This window comes from Myotis brandtii, unplaced genomic scaffold (genome assembly GCF_000412655.1).
Source record: "Myotis brandtii unplaced genomic scaffold, ASM41265v1 scaffold115, whole genome shotgun sequence".
NCBI classification, from domain to species: Eukaryota; Metazoa; Chordata; class Mammalia; order Chiroptera; family Vespertilionidae; genus Myotis; species Myotis brandtii.
Window position 1 is genome coordinate 6,934,229 of NW_005353967.1, and position 18,604 is coordinate 6,952,832.

General features: G+C 40.1%; 1 protein-coding gene across 2 annotated transcripts in view; it reads right to left on the reverse strand.

The window, feature by feature from the left end:
- PDE4D (phosphodiesterase 4D, cAMP-specific) overlaps positions 1–18,604 on the reverse strand; it is a 1,047,082-nt gene that overhangs the window by 217,983 nt on the left and 810,495 nt on the right. The gene's annotated exons all lie outside the window — the stretch shown is intronic.

The window sequence follows — 18,604 nt, forward strand, 5'->3', positions numbered from 1 at the left end:
GTGTGTGTGTGTGTGTGTGTGTGTGTGTGTGTGTGTGTGTGCGCGCGCGCGCGCCGCTGCTGTAGAGAGCAGGAGCTCACAGCAGAGCGAGGCGACTTAAACCGAGAGAAAGCCTGTGCACACAGACCAGTGACTACGTGACAGCTCACTGCCAGCAGAGGAAGAGTGGGAGGGCGCTGGGTGCCAGGGAGATGCCAACGGCTCCATCTCCCTGCAGTCTAGCTCTGCTGCCTGCCCCTGACTCCTTCTCAGGGGGCTGGGTGACCTTCCTTCAAGCCCCAGCAGCCCAGAGGACTTCTGTCATCGCCGGAGGCACCCTGCGACTGTGGTAAGAGGATTTGGTAGTGATGGGGGCTCTACCTAATGTCAGAGGAAATAATGCAAGATGTGTTTATTGTATCTTTTAAAGGTTTGGGATTACCTTTAATGAAGAAAGTTATCTGCATCCCAACAGGACAGATTTAGGATTTTACCTGTTTTTTTTTCCTGCACTGTTATCTGTGGCTTTTGTGCCCATTCATTTTTTAACTTTTATGGAGTACCTTGCAGGGCCAGACCCAGGAGCAAGCAGGGAAACGGAAGCCTGTCCCTGGGAACATTGAGCACACATGCCACTGAGTGTGCCCGCTGAGCCCAGGGAAGCAGGGAGGGACACCCTCAGAGCTGCCTGCAGCCAGGCTGTGTGGCCCAGGGTCCTGTAGGGCTGTAACTTGCATCTGAATCTTCCCTTGCCTTCAGTGTAGGCGTTTGCTGCAAAAATAACTTTGGGGATCCTTGTAGCTCCTGACAGGGCTTTTCTGGACATCTGTGCTGCTATTTCCCATGCCTTCCAGGGATTCTTGGTGGGTGTCAGCTCGCTAGATTCCTGGATGAGGTTATAGGGACTCCGCACTGTCTGCTGAGACCATCTGCTCAGTGGAGATTATAGAGTAGAAATGCAGGTATACCCTTAAAGGAAGAAATAAACTTAAGAAATCCTGTGTTGGGGTAAGAGATCAACCGAAGGACTTGTATGCATGCATATAAGCATAACCAATGGACATAAGACACTGGGGGGTAGGGGAGGCCAGGGGATTGTCAAGGGCGGGGGAAAAAAGGAGACATATGTAATACCCTTTGTAATACTTTAAAATAAAGCCCCCCCCCCCAAAAAAAAGAAATCTAGGCTAGATGATAACTAAAAACAATAAAGTCCCCCCCCCCAAAAAAAAGAAATCTAGGCTAGATGATAACTAAAAACAAAAACTGTAATAGTTCTACTATAATAGCCTTGAAAAATATAACAAATCTTATTCTTTCTACCCATGAATATGAAAACTCATACACATGTTTTTCTCTGGGTCTGGACTCTCCCTCAAACAGGTCAGGAAACAATTGAGACTCCCTACTATTAAATCTATTTTGGAAAAGTGATATTACTCAGTTTCTAACCTCAAGGATCCAAGCAGATGGGTTTTCTACTTCAGTGTGGGTAAAAGGGAACAGAGATGGGCTTCAGAGAGCTGTGTGGCCTGACTTAGATGCCATTTCTTTAGACCTACCAAGGTTACAACAATCTATATATATAAAAGGCTAATATGCAAAATGTCCCCTTGGGAGTTCGATAACTCACTATGCTGTACACTGACCACCAGAGGGCAGCGTGGAATGAAGGAAGGCCCTGGCCAGCAGCCTGTAGGCCCTGATCAGCCCTGATCGCTGGCCAGGCCTAGGGATCCTACCCATGCATGAATTTTGTGCCCTGGGCCTCTAGTTATAACAATTTTATCCTAGTCCAGACTGAATCGCTCAGTGGTTGAACATCAACCTATGAACCAGGTGGTCATGGTTTGATTCTGGATCAGGGTATATGCCTGGGTTGTGGGCTTGATCCCCAGTGTGGCAAGTGCAGGAGGCAGCAGATCAATGATTCTCTCTCATCATTGATGTTTCTATCTCTCTCTCCTTCTCCCTTCCTCTCTGAAATCAATAAAAAATATTTTTTTAAAAAGGAATATTATCCTATGACTTCCATAAACAATCATTTTCTTCTGGAATCTTTAAAAATATATCATGGAGAATAAAAACAAGGATATGAACCCTCACACTAAACAGTATACATCTTGTTCTGTTATGGGCACATTAAGATAAGCTCTCCTTGTGATTTCTTATATTGGGTGAAATATACATGCTTGCAAATTATCCTTCAGAGGTTTTAGGACATTGGGGAGAGATGCCAAAGAGGCTGTGAGGTTTATGTCAAGGATGATTTTGAAGAGTAAAGCTATTTTTCACATTTCCTTGAAATGGTTTTGTATACAATCCTGACTAAAGACAAATGATCTTGGAAAAGCATAGAACTCACTAATCAGGACCATAAACATGGCAAGTTCTGCTTGCTGTCTGCCAAATTAGATTCTCCACTTGCTCCTGGACATATAAGAAGTCCTCTTTTCTATGCTTCCCTTGCAATTAGACTTGACCATGTAACTGGATGTGAGCGGAAATATGGCAGCTCACTTTCAGGATTGGCTCATAACTCCTCCCACATGCTCCTTCCAGTGCTCTCTCCTTTGGTCGGCTGATGCCACAAGATGAGATGACCAGGTCCCTTAATGAGAGTAAGGAGAAGCGCTTCCCTGTCTTCCTAAATACTACCCTACACAATTACTTGGTGAAAAAATGGACGTGTTTTTTTTAAAGACACAATTTTGGAGGTTTATTTATCAGTACAATACTAGTAATACTTAATGCACTACATTACGCTAAACTAAATTGGCAGGACTGAAAGTATATTCAACTGTCAAACATTTCACATTCATTCTACCTCTGGACTGAAAAAAAAAGTGCCCCACAGAGGCCCAAATGAAACCCACTGTTTCTTTAATTTTACCATTTTCACACTTGGTTTGGCTTCCACCACCCCACACCATTTTCCTTGGTTACATATATTTTCATTAAAACATTTCTTACCATCCAAGTGCTTAATCAGCACTAGAGAATACACTGATAACCACTGCACACAGTTGTGGTTGTTCTGTGAAGGGTGAAAGCCAGTCCAGTTCTGTCCTGCCTAATGGCAGTCGGCAAGGCTGGGAACACTTTTCTGGAGGATCAGCTCAAGCTCGATCTCTTCTCTAATCAACTCAAGTTGCAAAGCGATGTCACTGCTGACCTCCTTTGCTCAAACTTTAGCCATTAAAATTCCTTTTATTTTTATGCAATGATGTATCTCGAATATTTGGATCTATTCATCCATTTGGGCCAACTCATCTATTTTCCAGAGGATCAGCTCAACCACGAAGCTAAGGCACGAATTTGTCTCCTGATCATAGAGGAGACGCAGGACGAGACGTCACCTTCCCTCAGGAGGTGGACCCATCCTCCACTTGAGACAATGAGGTCTCAGAAGTATCAGATCGAACGAGACTTGCCTTAGTTAGAATGGGATTCTGGACCACATGAATGTGTACATTTCTAGGAGCATGGACCACAGTTTGTGGAAAAATCTAGAAACATTTCATAGCTTTCTAGAACCACTCACCACTCTTCACTTATTTTTTATTTAGCTTATTTGCAATGGAAACAGGGCTGAGCTGGTTCTTTTGACCGAGGATGCCGAAGGTTGAATCAGATGCTAAAGGCCCTTCCTGTTCTGAACTCCCTAGACTAATGTCCTCTAGTGCCAGGTGTGCTTCCGTAGAGGAAGGAGAGGGAGTTACCTGGGCCATTATCTGTGGCTATAGCTTCCGAAACAGCGGAGGAGCGTGCAGTTTGTGCTCCCCTTCACTGAGCTTCACTGTAGGACTGGTCTGAGAAGCATCATGTTGTCACCGTAGAAATAAAACTCAAATGATTATAGGCTGAAATGATGGAGCAGGTCACAGAAACAAGTATACCCATTCCACAAATATTCCTCCACCAGTGCTGTTGCCAGATACCACTGGGAGGGATACAGTTCACTGAGAAGACACAGGGCTATAGTAATTGCATCCAGCTTCTGCTTCTCAGTTAAAATAGGATCCCCCCCCCACCCCGCCCCCCGCCAACCAAATTCATGGTGAGACTGTTTATAAATCCTATTGACTTGCCAAATCCAAAGCTAAAAGAAATGCGTGATAGTTTTCTAAATACATTTGACCTTTTCTCTAATCATTTTAAGTTGGGAAGCGATGTCCTTGCTGACCTCCTTTGCTTAGACTTTAACTGTGTTTTCAAACTTCAGCCATTAAAATTCCTTTCATTTTATGCAATGATATATCTCAAGTGTTTGGATATAATCATCCACTTGTGCCCACTTACCTATTTTCTAGATAAATTCTGATAATTCAACTATGTGTATTTGTCATTTTCTTTTTTTTGTAGAAGTTATTCTGTAAAATCTTGGCTCCCATTTTTGGATTATTTCCCACTTATACTCCTTTTTAAAAACGACTTATGCTTTTTTAATGAGGAGTCCAAAGTACAGTGTAAACAAGGCCATCCATTATGGGACCTCCTTTCAACCCAGCAAAGACTTCTTCGCTCACTGGCTATAGATGGTCATACCAGAATCCTTAGATACAATATTTCCTAATAGACACAGTAATTGTTTTGACTTCTGGCCTGTAAAATATTTAGTACTGCATTGTACCACCATGGTATGTAAATAAAACCTTAATCTCCAGCCTGCCTATATACAATGAGTAGATAATTTAACTTGAAATGTACTTACTTTTACAGAACATGCACCTTATGAAACAAATTCCATTCTTTTATCATATTTTACTACAAAAGACTAAAAAAGGAATAGATGTCAGTTTTTAAAACTTAGTTTGGAAGGAGAAAACCCTAACATGACTACATACTTTGTTGACCTTTAAAATTTAATTCTGACCAAATTTTGAAAAGGTCTAGAGATAGCTATACTTCATGAAATCCAAATCAGAGTTTATATAAGCACTCAATCCGTGTGGGATCCTTTTTTGCTTTTCTCCCTATCTTTCGAACTTGAAAAAATCTTAAAACGTGATTTTACCCTTTTCTTTCTTTTCCTGTAAAATTTAGAACTAGAAATTAAATGTGACAAATGGAAAAAAAAATTCAAACCACGTCTATGCTTATTCTGCTCTTGGCTTCTTTGTGCACAGCTGTCCTTTAAACTTGCAATGTAATTACGAGCTTGAATTCCACGTTTGCCACTAATCCCACTCACGTAATTGGCCCCCCCAGGCCACATGGAAATAATCTCCCAGGGCGCCTTGGGTTCTTTAGCAATTGGCTATGTCCATGAGCCACATCTGGGACTCTAATGATGAGCTGGACTATGGTGATCTGTCCTCTGGAAACAAAAACTAATCCTCCCCAAAGCCTTTCCCTCCCTCCCTCTCACAAAGCCCATTCTTAGCTATTGTTCAGTGGAATGCACACAGTGAACCTGAGTTAATAGGCAGTGGGGGAGGGGGTGAGAAGGATTCTTAGCCTCAGTGGCTAGAGGAAACTGAAGCTGAGAAAGGAGGGCAATGGTTTGCTCAGAGTCTCTCATTGATGTAAGTGGCCAGATTATGACTCAACCCAATATTTCCTGATCTTTGAACTAAAGATGCAAATAGAAGATTGAACAATTGGATTAGTTTTAATTTAATAAAGCTTGAATCAAAGACACATTTTTGTTATATTATTTCCTATCAGAACTCAGAGATATTATCTAGCTGCCTTGAGCCCATGTTCAAAACCTTTGCGTAGAACATGACATTTTGCTGAAATAAATGGATGTATTTACTTGTCTCTAAGTAATACTATGACAAAAACTGGAAAGGGATTATAGGAAGGATCCTCTACTTTGGTACCTTTGTTAATCATTTTAACCATCTTATAATGACGTGTTTGGTAAATGTTTAACAATACTTGAGGGGAGGTATAGTAAACAACCTCTCCATTATAAACTAATTTAAAGACCAGTTTTGCAAGACAAAGGGGTTCCTATTTCATCTCCTAAGAAGTATTTGAGAAAAAAGGAAAGTATATTTTTATAATTGAAACATAAGAACTTACCCTGAGCTAGAGTACAAGGCTGGGAATTGGGAGCCCTGAATTTGCATTCAACTCTTGCTAATAACTATTTTTGACTCTGGCAAACATCTTGACTTTTCTGTGACTTAGTAATTTTATCAGAAAGATAAGGGGATTGACAACAAGTCATCCTCAATTACTGGTCTACTTTGAAAATACAGGCTTTAAAATACAGATGCGTAGGCCTCCTTTTGGGTCCTCTGAGTCAGTAGATCTAGATCTGGGGTGGGACCCAGGAATTTGTATTTTAAAAAAGCTGTCCACGCAATTCCATGTGTTGTCATGTTGCGAACACTGGACTTCCTGACACCTAAGGCCCCTTCCAGGTTTAACATTCCCGATTCTAACTGCACAGCACTGAACTCCGCACCCCATGCTCACTCCAGAGGCAGGGCATTCAGAGCCAAAGCTGTTCTCATGGGAATTGTCACACAGTGTCCTGCTGTGCCCTTGTCCCTAAGTCCAACTGCGCTATATTATGTCTCCATTGCTGTTGGGATTTTGTGTGTACTTGAAAGGAAAGAAATAAGGGAAGAGGGCAAGGAAAGGAATGAGGGAGGAAAAGAAGTGGAGGGGAGATAGCCTGGAGTGGTGGAAAATGTGATTATGTTACTTCCTTGAATAACTATTCTTGCCTACAAAAGCAGGTTAACATTTTTTATCATGGCATTTAAGTTACTTTAAAATCTGTTCCCAGCTCCCTTCAAATCTCATCTCTGGCTCCTCCAAAGACACCTTTTCTCATGCTAATCTCACTATGTGGAATACATTTGCAGGTATAGTTTCATCTGAGCCGTACCTGTTTCTGCCCATGAAATCTTTCTTATTCCTCAAAGGTCCACATGGGCTGACCAATGTCTAATATGCCTCTGATTCTTTCTCCTGTAATCCCAAACAGCTTCTTCATGTCCTCAATAAAGCATTCTCTTGGGCGACTGCAAGTGGCTTTAGAAACATCACTGCCCTTATGAACTGCCCTTCCCCAGCTGTTTGAGTTTGGGAGGCTACATACCATTCATTGACTTTAATCATCATAATAAATATAACATTTATGTGTGCTTTACCATTTACCAAATGCTTTTACATCCATTATTCTACTTGCTTTTTATAACATTCCTGTGAAATACATATTATTGTCCCCCCCTTATTTTATGGATGGTAAGACTGCAACTCAAAGAAATTTAATGGCTTGCTGGTAAGTGATGGAGCTGAGATTTGAACCTAGATCCTGTAACTTCCAACCTTACACTTTTCCTACCCTGCCTAATAAGGCATTAGCAGATAGCAGGTGCTTGATAAATGCATATTAAGTAATTACATGAATAAATGACTGGGGAGAGGAGACATCATGGTGCGGGAAAATAACGGTCTTGGTCACAGAGAAGCCCATGTTTGCATCTTGAATCTGCCACTTGCTGATTGGACAATGTTGGACAACTTAGTCTTTCTGAGCTTCTGTTTCCTCATCTATTGCATGAAGAAACAATATTGTCCTCGTAAAGGGTGTGTGTGTGTGAACTCAATAGTATTAAATGTACAATGTTCTCCAGTTTGTGCTCGGAGCAAGTACTCATTATATGCTGACTTCTTTACTTTGGTGAGAGGCAATCATGAGATTATTAATTGCGCCTGAGTCCTGTGCATATGCCTGCAGAGGGTACCTTTGTTTCTCAAAATTTTATCTTCTCTCATTTTCAGGGAAAAATATGAAGAGGCACGATATTGTCGTGGTTAAGAAAGCATGGTCTAGGGCAGTGGTTCTCAACCTGTGGGTTGCGACCCCTTTGGGGGTCGAATGACCCTTTTACAGGGGTCGCCTAAATGCATCCTGCATATCAGATATTTACATTATGATTCATAACAGTAGCAAAATTACAGTTATGAAGTAGCAACAAAAATAATTTTATGGTTGGGGGTCACCACAACATGAGGAACTGTATTAAAGGGTTGCGGCATTAGGAAGGTTGAGAACCACTGGTCTAGGGCAGTGGTCGGCAAACTCATTAGTCAACAGAGCCAAATATCAACAGTACAACGATTGAAATTTCTTTTGAGAGCCAAATTTTTTAAACTTAAACTATATAGGTAGGTACATTGTTATTAACTTAGTTAGGGTACTCCTAAGGCTTAGGAAGAGCCACACTCAAGGGGCCAGAGAGCCGCATGTAGTTCGAGAGCCACAGTTTGCTGACAACAGGTCTAGGGCATCTGGGTTTTGCACTTATTAATTAAGTGAACTTGGCCAAGTTACTCAACCTCTCTAAGCCTCAGTTTCCTCTCCCATGTAATGGAGAACACAGCATTTAGAACAGTGTCTAGTATGTGATCGACATATGTAAACACTGGAAATTTCTTGTGTCATGGAGGCACTTAGCTAGCAAGAGGTGTGCTGAGTACAAGGAGGGGATGTTTGCCCATTGAGCTTCTCAACCAAATGTTGTTACTTGGAAAATAGTAACCCAAAGTAACACTGTAACCATGTAATTTCCATTTGGGTTAATAGATAGTAGTAATTAGATAAGGGTTTGGACAATAGGTGAGAACTCACATGTCTAGATAACAAAGATATGGGAGTGTGCATTTTGTTCTCATGTATTTATAAATGGAATAGGAAAGTCAGTTGACTTTTGGTGAGTAACTCCAGTTTCTACTTTGGATGTTTTCACCTGAAATAAAATCTGACTCTTGCTCTCCCTAGCCCCACCACCAAACAGAAAGAACTAGGAGAAAAAGGTTGCCACACTTTAGAAACTGTTCCTTTGAGTCAGTTATCTTCATTGCATATTATATTAAAGGCTCTATTTCACCCGAGAAATCTCGTACACATTTCAAAGCTGTAAAAACAAAAAAGATATGCTACCTGCAATGCCAAAACTATATTAAGCAAAATGTAATAATCCCTCTCTTTCTTTAGTCTCGCATATGGGTAAGAGCATACAGGTGTGAAGGAAGAGCAAAGGTAGTTTTGACTGCAGAATGGTAAGTAATGTGAGATCAATGTCCTTGGGAATAACTAGAAACCTGAGCTTTTTATTGCATGGAGTTAATATTTTGTGGATTCTACTGATGTTAAAATTACCTCAGGGAGATTATCTTTGGAGTGGTAGAGACTGAGTTGCTTTTGGAAGAACAGGTATTCTTGTTACCAAAATAAATACTGCCTAGGCAATGGCAAACACGGGAGAGAAACCACAGAAGAAGGGTTTTCCCCATTTCTTTGCTGAAATATTGGTTGGTAAAGTCAAATAGGCAAATAATTTTGGGGACCCAGCATTTAAATCTTCATCATGCGATCTATACGTCAGCACTGTACTTGCTGTGTGTTGATGTACCTATGTTTCCCTCTGGTGCTTCAAACATTGGCTGATGCCCCTGAGAGAACGTGTGGTCTTTAACCTCTTTCATAGCTTTGGTAACATTGATTACTTTGCTGAAATGTCTCTTCACTGGAGACCTGACTACATGTCAAGCTCTCCTTGACCCTGCTGTACCCCCCCAATTCCCCAACAGGATGAGAACTGATATGCAGCTCCTAAAGACCAGACCTCCCCCATGGTTCTCAGGTAAGTAATTCATTGTCCATGGGGATCCTACTGTCCCTGTTCTATGGGCCTTTTTCCATGGGTAACACAATGATAACAATAATAATAGAGAATGCACTGTTCTCAGCATTTGATATCCATTGTCTTATTATCACTACATTGGATAAAGAAACCTTACTCAGAGACACGAAGTAATGTGCCTGAAGTTTGTATTTTTATCAAAGATACCTCATTGCTTCTGTAGGAGCCAGTGGTCCTTTATTGAAAATATTGGTGCAGTTCATCAAGACTAGGTCCCAAAAGGCTATTTAGCTCCCACAAATATCAAATCATAGCAGAAACCACATGGGCTTTGGAATCAAATCTGATTTAAATACACTCTGTTTCTTGCTAGCTCTGGAGCCTTAAGCAAAGCTACTAAGGTTTTTTGAAATTCCACATTTGTTGAAAAGGGATTCTAAAGCATTCACCTTTACAAAACCAAAGTGGGCTAATGAATGTCAAAGCATCTAAGACAGTGTTTTAAAAGTGGTATGGGTTCAGTAAATGTCAATTCCCTTGAAATACACACTGGAGTTTTCTATATATGTCTTTGCTATTTTAATAAGATGGTCATAATTTGGCTCCCTGCATGCATCTGGAGGCCAGTGAAGCACTCACTAATGAAATTATCATTTGCAGCCCTTCCACTTACTAAAATTATTGGCCAACACACAACTTCCTTCGTTCAGACAGTCCAGCTAGATTTTTAGTGAAGGTGGTCATATATTTATAGTTTCTAGCAGAACAAAATTCTATTCTTCCTTTGACTCCAAGACTTTTCTTTTATGTGGCTCTGCCTTTGTTAGAGCAAGAGAGGATGTGACTTTGATCCTGGCTCCCGTCCAAAAATAATTTCACCACTATAAACTAATTCATTACTATTGAATAGCATATTCCAATCCTTGCCTAGGGTAACATACCAGTTTTAGCAAGGTTTGATAAAGCTGAATGAAATATTTCAAATTGATGAGCTTTTTGCCCCTGAGCTCAACTATTTTTTATTTTCCTGCAGCTTTCCTAGTCCTCTGAATATTTGATGAGTGACTTTGAAAGCTACTATCAACCCATTGTTGTGCCCTCAAGAAAGAAGTGGTCAAAATGTACTGGCAATGAATGGCACACAGGAATGAAGTACTGGTCTTTCAGCACTAGCCCTGCAGATCTTCCTGGCGAGCTAGCCAAGTGGTTCCACTGATAACACAAGTACAGACTCCCCAAAGGTATGGTGCAGATTTTTTTTCCTGCTCAGATCATTCTAATACAAGTCCATACATATACAAGTCCAAACCCTATAGCAGAGGGTTTCAGGTTTTGGAGATCAGATATTCCTTTAAGAATCAACTTACAATCCTGCAAAAATGTATGCCTTCGGAAAAAAAAATCATAAACATCACACACACACACACACACACACACACACACACACACACACACTTGGCTATAATTCTAGAAATTTCAGTATTGCCTAATGGTTAAGCCTGAGGATTTTTAGAGACAGATAGCCTAGATTAAAACTCTTATTCCACTGCTGGATAGTTATAGATCTTCTGCAAGTTACTTAACCTCTTTCAATTGCATTTTTCTCATCTTCAAAATGGAAATAAATACAGTACTTATTTTATAGGGCCATTCTGAGATTTAAATGAGATAAAGCATGTGAAGTGCTTAGCACACTGTGGTTTGTAAATTTTTGTAAATTTACTAAGTGCTTTGTAAATTTTTATTGTTATTATTTTAAGGGGGTTACCGATCCTTAAAGCCTTTTTGTGGACTCCAGGTTAAGAACGTTGGCTATGAAATAGGGATAAAGTTCAAAACAAGTACGGACAGTCCACTTATCATAAAAGCAACAAGATCCTATTATAGGAATTATCAACAAAAGGGCATTAAACAACTAGGTCTGCTAGCCTGCCTGGTCCTAGCAGGCAGGACAATGGGTCTAGTCACGTCCCTGTTCTTTCTAAGGAGCACCAGCCTGTACCAGCCACAAGGGCTTGGCAGCAATGGCTGCTTTCTGCATTGAGCAAAACGGCTTCTTGGCTGCCTCAACCTAAGAAGGTATTGTAATGTTCTTGACATATTCCTTACAAGAACGTTGGTGCAAGAAAGGGCTGTTAGAAGGTTTTAATGAGAGAATATAGATGCCCAGTTTAAGGACTGACATACAAAAACCTCTAAATAAATGCTGTCTCTCTCACTGGCTCAGGAGGAAGGGTAACTTGGCTTGACAAAGTCACAGCTCTAGGAGAAATTCCACTGACACTCAGGGGAACGTCTACGTTATGTAGTTTCAGTAAATATGACTTGAAATAAGTAGGCCTTTGAGAGGGCTTTTCTTTGGGGATTATACATAGATTTTGCTGGGGTAATGATATTTTCTCTTAAAACATTTGACTTGTGCTTTAAGGCACACTATTTTAGTCTAAGTAGACGCTTTAGCCAAACTAGTACTTTTTGAAATGATTGAAATATCTCGCAGCCAGCAATTTCTTTAGTTGGAAGTAGCCACAAATTGAACAGTGCTTGAAGGTTCTGTATTATATTGTTTTGTTCAGAAAGATTATCACAGAAAATGGCTGAGTAAAATTAATATATTCCTTTCTGTGTCCCCAGCACCTAACACAGTTCTGAAACCATGTACAGGAACTTAATAACTACTCATTGACTGAATTTGCTATATATGAACTTTGTTACCGCTTAAAGAGATCTCTGTTTAACACAGGTTTTAGTGCTGAACCACCTGGGCTTTGTGGAGGGGAATGAGCTGTGCTCACACGTGCTATGACTGACACACGATGCAAATTTTAGCCCCGCGGTGTCCTGGAGAGTCCACACTTCCTAATGGGGTCTTAGAGTAGATAAGCAGTAGAATCACTATTTTATTTTCAACAAGATTCACTGACACTTTTTCAACTGGTCTTACCAAACTCTTTGGGTAGCTCCTGCTGCTTTTGATCTCAATTTACTTTTAACTCCAGTTGTGTTTATGGGTGGGGAAAAGAGAAAGAGGGAAATATCTAAGAGAATTTAGCCATGTCAGAAGGGACTACAGGACAAATCACAATCAATAATCCACCAAAAAATGCCAGTCATTTAAAATTAATTAAATTTGCCAATGCAGGAATGATGACATGGATATGATGCCCATGACAACAATGGTAGTAAGAATTAGAGCACTTTTGGAGTATGTACTATATGCTAGAGATTGTATTAAATCATTTGGAGGGTTTTATTTAATCCTCATAACAATCCCAGGTGGAGGATACTAGTGTTTCCCTCCTCTCTTTATAGATAAGGAAACTGAGGCACAGAGAAGTTAAAGAAGTTACAGACAGAGGTAGAGCTAGTGTCAAAGCATCAAGGCCATTCTTCATCATCTTACCAATATTTCTCTGTGTGGCCATAGACATCTACCTCAGAATTAACTGGGGTGCTTGTTAAAATAAATTGTTCCAGGTCTTATTCAGAGCTACTGAATTAGTCTTGAGGATGAAGCCCAGGACTCTGCATTTTTAAAACACATTCATAGCATTTTTTATGTACATCATGGTCTGCAAACCACTCTCTGTGCAGCATGAATCTCACGGCATGCTATTCCTACATGAACCAGATTTAATAGAACGATTCTCATTTTTACTGTAGAGACCCGACTTATGAGTCAAAATATATCACCACATTTTAAAGAAACATTGAAATAGTCTCCCATCAAAACTTGCCTCAGCAATTAAAATCATTTCAACAGAGAACCCAAACTGTTCTTCTACTGAATTGATAATATAAATGTAATTGCATTTGCCCACGTTTGGAAGATAGATTTTTGTACTACTCTGTTTTTAATGTGGATCTTAGGCCTTAATCTCCCAGAGGGAGAGAGAGAGAGAGAGAGAGGGAAACATTGACATCAACTGAGAGAGAGATATTGATTGGTTGCCTCCCACATGTGCCTTGATCAGGGAGGGGATGAACTTGCAACCAGGTACATGCCCTTGACCCGAAATTCAACCTGCTACCCTTTGGTCCAGGGGCCAATGCTTGAACCACTGAGCCAAACTGGCTAGGGCCACATATCTATCTATCTATAAAATCTATATATATAAAAGGCTAATATGCAAAGTGTCCCCTCGGGAGTTCGACCAAAAGAATGGGAGTTCGATTGCTTGCTATGAAGTGTGCTGACCACCAGGGGGCAGCGTGGAACATGGCAGACAACCAGTGGGGGCAGCAGGGTGCTGAGGGAGCAAGGGATGCAGGAGGTGGGGAGGCGGGAAGTGGGGTGGGGGGAACTGCGAGGTGGTGGCACACGCGGGTGGTGAGGGAAGGAGGAGGCAGGACGTGGGGAACCTGATCAGCCCTGATCTCCAGCCAGGCCTAGGGACCCTACCAGTGCCATGCACTGGACCTCTAGTGTTTCAATAACTATCTGGCAATATAGTATGTACTGAGAGGTTTGTAAATATTTAAACTATTTGACCCAGTAATAGCTTTCCCAAGAATTTTGCCTAAGTAATTAATCACAGGTACAGATTAAGATTTTTATTACAAAGCTGTTTAATGAACCATTATTTATAATAGAGAAAAAGGGAGAAAACTTAACTGCCCAACAATGGCTAAATAAAACATTTTATTATTTGTAAAATAGATTCTATGCCACTACCAGAATATCAGGTTTTACCAGAACACTAAAGATATGGGGAAATTTTTATGAAAAGTGTTGCTAAATGAAGAAAGAAATTATATATACAGTCTTGACAGTCATCTGGCACATGACCATAGGATATATATGGCAATAAACATGTTTCAAGTGTTCAATCTCTGTACCCCAATTTTGTCCTTTCTCTATGTATGTATACATACATTATGTGTGTGTTTGAATATAGTGTGTATATGTTTGAATATGGTGTGTGTGTGTGTGTGTGTGTGTGTGCACGCTCGCTTTAAAGTTATGCAGGAAAAGCCCATCAGGTGTGGCTCAGTGGTTGAGCACTGACCCATAAACCAATAGGTCACAGGTTTGATTCCCGGTCAGGGCACATGCCCTGGTTGCAGGCTTGATCCCCAGTAGGGGGCATGCAGGAGGCAGCTGATTGATATTTCTCTCTCATCAATGATGTTTCTATTTCTTTAGCCCTCTCCCTTCCTCTCTCTCTAAAATAAGTAAAAACATTTTTTTAAAAGTTATGCAGGAAATAATCAACATTTTAACATGGCTATCCAGGATGCTGTGATCACAGGTTATTTATACTTTGTAACATGTATCTTTTGTAGTTCCCAACTTTTCCATGATGAATCCGCATTTATTTTGTATTTGGAAAAACATGCTATTACAAAACAATTCAATGAGGAGGTACTTTGGGAAATACATGTATGATGTAAAGTGAAGCGTGCCTGCATTACGGTCCTCGCGAACAAAGGGGCTTCTGAGTGCCTCACCTGTGTTCCCGCCAACAGCGATTCTGGCGACAATTATGCTGTCAGGGGAGCTGCAGACTCAAATGCCACAATTATGAGCTTGACCACAGAAGGATGGATTGGAAGTGGCAGGCAATGTTGGCTCCCGCCAAAATAATGGTCAAGCTAATGTGTGCTTTTGCCCAAAATGGAAAGTAACATGGCTGTAACTGGATATTGTAAATAAGTGGTCAAAGGATCCCTAAATAAGCAATATCACATAAGCCTCCTTGCAGCACATTTTTCCTTCTGGGATCCGTGTCAGGCTCATAGACATGGAGGCAGCCAGGAAACTTATCTGTTTACCTCTAATTTATTTTTATAACTGCACATACCAGCAATGAAAACATTTCGTTAAGAGAAAAACGAAACTGGCAATAAACCCCCTGAGTTCCTGAAAAATCTTAACAAACCAAATCTCTACTTTCACGTAGTTGTCAAACCTAGCCTCATTAAAACTTTATTTTCAATTGAGTTTACGTGTGTGTGTGTGTGTGTGTGTGTGTGTGTGTGTGTGTGTGTGTGTGTGTGTGTGTGTGTGTGTGTGTGTGTGTGTGTGTGTGTGTGTTGTGTGTGTGTGTATTGGAACCTTGAGACTTGGCCTCAAATCCTGGCTCTGCCAATAGCTTTGTGACTTTGGGCAGATTTCTTAGCCTCCCTGCTTCTTGGTTTTGCCATCTGTAAACGTGGACAGTCTTATGCCACACAGGCTGGGTGAGAGAATGAGAGTAAAGTAGAGAGCAGAATGGCAGGCATATTGTAAATACTAAATGCAACTCAACTTGATCCCTTTCCCCACATGCTACATAAGTAAGATGATTTGAGGCCTCTTGGAAGCATTTAAAAAAATAAAGGAATGTAGTCAAACGTGTGTGTGTGTGTGTGTGTGTGTGTGTGTGTGTGTGTGTGGTGCACGTGTGAGACACACACATATCTGTACACCCTCATACACATATATGGATAGATATATTTTTAATAGATTTTTTTTAATTTCAGAGAGGAAGGGAGAGGGAGAGAGAGATAGAAACATCAATGATTAGAGAGAATCATTGATCAGCTGCCTCCTGCACGCACCCTACTGGGGATCGAGCCTGCAACTGGGCATGTGCCCTTGTCTGGAATCAGATCTGGGGACCCTTCAGTCTGAAGGCTGACACGCTATCCACTGAGCCAAACCAGTTAAGGCTACAGATAGATATTTTTAAGGCTAGAAGAATAACTAGAATCTGTTTAGCAACAGCATGGATGGGCCTAGGATTGTTATGCTAAGTGAAATAAGATAGAGAAAGACATATATCATATGATCTCACTTATATTTGAAATCTAATGAACACAATAAACTGAGGAGCAAAAAGAAACAAAGGCATGGATACATGGAAGAGACTGACAGCTGTCAGAGGGGATGGGGGAGGGGGGACTGGATGAAAGAAGGTGAAGGGATTAGCCAAAGAACATACATGCATAATCCATAGATACAGACAACAGTGTGGTGATGACCAGAGGGGAGGTGGCAGAGGGCTAGGAGGGAGGCAGGCAAAGGGTTGGGGGGGGGGAATGGAAATATCTGTAATAGTGTCAACAATAAAGAAAAAAATTGTAGAATTTTTTTTTTAAAAAGAAAAAATTTCTTTATTGTCCCTGGTGAGTTCTGTTCAGGTGTTGATGCTCACCAGTCAAAGACAAAACAATCTACAGAGTCAGCTTTGTTTGAACACCACCATGGCATCTATTCAGAAAGGTACCCACCTCTTTTCTTTTTAAATATTGAGGCAGGCCTCTAAGAGTTTCATTAAAGCCAATGGCAATAAACATGTTTCAACCTCTGTTATGCTTCTCTGTAGACTCTGTGTGTGGTTAGGTTATGAAACAAGAGCTTGACCTTACAGATATTTAAAAACAGAAAAAAATACACAGAATGATGTTAACTTAGTACTCATTATCCTAATGAAAAACACATAAATATCCAAAAAGAAAAATATAATTATCCATCAGACCTTCTATTTCTTATTAAATAATAGAGGTTAATGTCAGAGATCTAGTCATAACCAACTCGGACCTTAATAAATCTGATGTAAAAACATATTACCAGAGGGGCCTATATTAACCTGATATGATAGTTTCAACGATGATGACTGGTAGTTCAATAATTTTTGTTTAGGTGCTCTTATTGAGAGCAGAGTAACCATCTATGGAAGTATTCTACATGATTATTCCTCCTTGAAAGGAAGGCTAGATCTACATGCATGTCAACATACTCATAAAAAATAAATATGCAACCAAAATAGTCAACAATCTGAAATCACAGTCATTTTTAGAGTTCCAGATGTTGATCTTTACCCAAATAAAGTGAGACTATTTTATTTTTTTGTCACAACTCTAAAAATTAAATATTTAAATCACTCAAATATATAAGTAAATACTCTATCACAGCATAAGTGTGTGTATATGCATGTACACATATGCATATGTTATGGGCTGAGAATCCATTTATGTTTTGTAAAAAATAATTATAAGCCATGATGCCTGTATTACACATCTTGTCTGTTAAACCACCTACACCCACAAACATATATACCCATGCACCATTATAATATGGCTTTTTAAATTACTTCATACACCTGACCTCATCTGAGCATAACAGGAACCATAGTCTACTTGAAATAAGTGCCTCTATCATAAAACGAAGTCAGTTAATTAGTGACTATAAAAGCAGTTGATTTATAAGCCTATCTATCCCACAGCCGTGCTAACTGAACTAATTAATGACATGTGTCATGCAAAGCTTGTTGAATTAATAAATGCTGTTACATTAAAAGGCATACAATAAACAACTCCTTTAAAGCACAACATTGTGATGAGTCAAATATTTCACTCAGATACCTAATATAGTGTTGTGGCAGAATGCACGGGAGAACTATCAGCCAGCACTCTGAGGGAGGAAAGTTTAACCTTTCTTTCGAAGATCTGCTAGTCCAGGGGAATTCTGGATCCAAATCCTGAACTGAACTCGTGGGGAGGCTCTGGCCTCTATATCTCCTCCTGTGGCTGGCCCCTGAGGGTCTCCGCAGCTCCGCCCAAGTCAGTCAGAGGGTGAAGTAAGACTAGTTTTAACCAGATACTGAACTAGGTTGCAAGCCCCGCCTCCCCCATTTTCCTTTTCAATAGTAGAGCAGATCATCTCTCAAATTTATACAGAAAACATGTCATATAAGTTTATTCTTGTTATTTATATACATTTTGAGAGTCCTTGCATATTAGCATATAGCACTTGTTCAATAAATATTACTAATGAATAAAGAAATGAAAGTATAAACATTTTACATTCTTATAGCAAACTATGTATATAGGCAAAATCTAGGAAAAAAGAAAAGAACTAATGTTGTTCATTTACCCATTATTTTAATTAAAAGTATTAATTTCCCCCTTTAATGTTATTCAAAGGAAAAGCAATTATCAAAGTATAAAAGTTATGGGTTTTATATTTTGTCACAGAGGTCTCTTAAAGAGCTAATCTCATGATCTATTGTATATATATATATATA